Here is a 3870-nt window from a genome sequence, read left to right as displayed (position 1 = left end):
CTTGGTTAATTATTAATTCATCATATCATTGTTCCGGGTGGGTTTCATGACATTGTGAGCCCGTGGTGAGACAGGAGAGGTTAATGACTGAGTGAGACCGAGAGCTTAATTATGAGTGACAGTTATGTGGTCGGGCTGCACGCCGCAGCAGTTATATTGATTATGATAGCGCTTGGGCCTTATGAGCCTCTCCGGAGTCTGCACACCCATAGTGGGCGCTGACGATACTATTGAGGGATGGATCTTCCCTGGACATGGATCTTGTCCGAAGTATTGATACCTGGAGATGGATCTTCTCTACATGGCTAAAATGGCCTTCCTCGGTACTGAGTGACTGTTGTCAGTGAGGTGTATATATTTCGGGATGGATCTTCCCTGGGTCGGATGGCCATATACAGTACCGAGTGGTTGAGCATTTGAGAGTGGAAGTACACGGTGCATTTCATACATTCTGTGCAATGGCACGTGGAGGTTAACTGAACTATATATATCTCACATTGTCTAGATATGTATTTACTTTACTGCTTGAGCTGAATACTTGAATTGAAAGATGCCTACTTTTCTATACAATTTACTTCTATTTACCTGTTGAGATTAAGTTCGTCACTACCTATCAGTCCATAGTTTGGACTTGTTACTTACTGAGTTCGTGTACTCACGTTACCCCCTACACCTTGTGTGCAGATCCAAGTATCTCTGGCCATGGCAGCGGCTGCTGATTACTTTTCTGTTGCTGATCACTAGAGATAGTAAGGTATTGCCTAGGGACGGCATCCCTGCTTTCTTCTTCTCTATCTTTCCTGTAGATATATTTTGGATTTTTCACAGACTGTGTTAGTTTTATTGTTATCAGAACAATTGTAGTAGTAGCTCATGACTCAGTGACACCCTGGTGTTTGGGGTTTTACTTTCCGCATTTCTATCTTTGAGTTAAACTCTTGTTTACTTTTATGAAATTATGCTAAACATGATGTCTTTTGGCATATCTTTTAATGAACTATCGTAGTATTGTGGAAGTTGGTTGGCCTAGTACTATTAATAGGCGCCATCACGACAAGTTTGAGTTTAGGATCATGACAAAAAACTTAGGGAAATCTTTTCTTTACTTCTGAAAGCTTTTAGAAAAGGGACAATTGTCCCAATTAGTAAAAAAAAGAGGTACTGAAAATGAGTTAAATATCTGGAAATAGGACAGTTGTCCACGAACTGGTTATTAAAGATACCTTGTCTCCTAAAATTCAGTTAACATTCCCTATATTCCCTCCCCTTTTGCCTCCTATAGGTCCCCTTCTACATTCTATAAAAAGGAACGATTCTCTCTTCATTAAGGGGACTGATTTATTTTTTATACTAGACTCGGCAGAATGGACACTCCTCTCATCTTATACCGATTTCTCTCAAAAACACTCTGAGATTCCATTTTTAATACAGAAATAAAAGGAAGATTTAGAAACCAATTTAATCACCTGCTTTTCTATTTCAATATTTCTGGGATTTTTCAAGTTGTTTCTGGGTTTAAAGTTGAAGTTTGTGAGCTGGTTCTGCTTTTCAAAGTTACTGTTCTATCAACTGGATTTTCCTCTGCATTACCAGGTTTTGAGTTGGCCATTTGCTGAATATTTCTTGCTTATAGGTATGTAAGGTTCCATCAGCAATTTTTGTTAGAATAAAAAAATGAAAACTTGATATATTGATTCCCTGACCATGTCTGCTTCTACATGTTCCTGCTGTTTGAATGTGAAATCTGTTTCATCTTTGTTTCTCGATGAATAGCTGACTGCATTTGTTTGTTTGAGCTGAAAGTTAAGCTATGATTACTCACTAATTGGACTAGTTGCTACTGATTGATCACTCACCCTGTTGTAAAATCACTGTTAGTGAGGCACTAATGTTAGCTATGAAGTTTCGAATTGAATATGCCCACTACCGTCGTTTGTTTACCCATATGTGGGTGAAGGTTTCATCATGGGTTTCAATTTGAAGGCAAAAGCATGCAGTATTTATGGTTTAATGATTTGAAGCTTATATGTTGTAATATTGTTTAGGGCTAGAAAATAGGTGGTGTTTGGCTCATGATGTGTCTATTAGTACGAGTGAGAATTTGAACTATCTCCTTTTGTCCTTTGCAGTACTGTAAGATTTAGCTTGAAAATTCATGTATTAATGTTTAAGAAGGTCTGTAATTAATTTTATTATTCCTGATATTTGCTAATTATATTGGGAAAAACCATGTTGATTGATTGGGTTCAACAAAGAGCCGGCCCACCCAGTAGAGCCACAAGCCAGCCCCATGTCATGTCCATGTTATAAAAGTGTCATTTTTTTTTAAAAGACATGTTATCTTCAGTAGCCTAGAATCGGTTTGAATCACTTTAAGGCTTTGAAAATGTTATTAGGTCAAAGTAATTTCAATTGCTCACTCTCTAGAAATTCTAGCCGCCCCTTATGAATTACCGGAACTTTGGATACTTGTAGTATACAAGCTTCGCCACTTATTAGCTAAGGCTTACTCCATTTTTCACAAATAATTCCTTTAACGCTGCCTCCTTATGCCAACTCCAAATCTAGTGAAGTGATCAATTTTTCTATCTTGTTTTAAAAATGCCGTAGTTTGCTTTAGGTACGCTTATAATTTACTTTCGTGATTATATACACGTTCGCGAGACATAATTATAATACCGAAAATAAATTAAAGTACGCATTCACGCGACTTTGGTCGAACAATCCTCTTAATTAATAAAGCGTGATCAAGTGTGTACACGTATGCGTGACATGATTTTAGCACACCAAATAAACGGATTCACACACACGTGATTCTTTTCAAAAGATAATTCCATAACGCCATAATTAAAAGCGGTTAAAAAGGTAAACATACATAGGTTCAAAAAATGAGTAATTAAACAATTTAATTAGGCCAGATATGATCAAAGCGACCGTGCTAAAATTACAGAACCCGAAAATGCTTAACACCTTCTCCCAGGTTAACAAAATTCCTTACCCGGTCTTTCGGTTTTTACGGACCTTAAAACAGAGTCAAATTTCCTCGATTTGTTATTTTAAAATAAATCAGTGACTTGGGACACCATAAAATTATTCCAAGTGGCGACTTTGAATTAAATAAATAATCCCATTTCGATTAAAGTCGCTTTAATTAGAAAAACTCCCTTATCTTCGGAAAAAGGAGGTGTGACATCTCTGGCAACTCTGATGGGGATTAGAACCCAGAATCTTTGGTTCAGAGTTCAGAATTTGAGCTTGTAATATGATCTATACTTGACTTTCTTGATTGTTGATATTACTGTGTTTGTGGGCCTAATGTGCTAATTGCCACTTATTTACCGCATGGATATTATTTGAACTGTATAAACTATCTTCTTACGCCTCCCTTCTGAGTCTTCTAAAAATATGGTGCACACGTACGTGTGGCCCACTTTTCTGTTAGAGGTCGTACCAAATAGAACGAGGCTGGATCAACAACTAGGCCGGGTAGACTTTCGTGCTCCCGGTACATTGCCCCCACCTCGGCTCGAGCTGTCCGCTTGGATAAGCCAGGTCTAAAACACCCCCGAGGATTTTAAACCTAGAATAACATAGCCTCATGCTGGATCCCTAGTAGGAACGTTTGTTTGCATCACGTGCATTTGACTTTGGAGACTCAACACAGGGGTTGAGTCCGTCTAGGACATGTGTACCCAAAAATAAAAAACCACCATGATGCATCCTACGTGCTATTTGTGCATTTTGTTTGATCTAATTTGTATGTTGACCGGCTGCTAGAAGAAAATCAAGAGAAAAACCAAGAGTGAGGTAGGAGAGAGAAATTTGCCCGGTTCTAAAAACCTCGGTATTTAGATAAGTCCTGAAACTCTG

Source organism: Nicotiana tabacum, chromosome 18 (genome assembly GCF_000715075.1).
Source record: "Nicotiana tabacum cultivar K326 chromosome 18, ASM71507v2, whole genome shotgun sequence".
Lineage (NCBI taxonomy): Eukaryota > Viridiplantae > Streptophyta > Magnoliopsida > Solanales > Solanaceae > Nicotiana > Nicotiana tabacum.
This window is presented reverse-complemented; position numbering follows the sequence as displayed.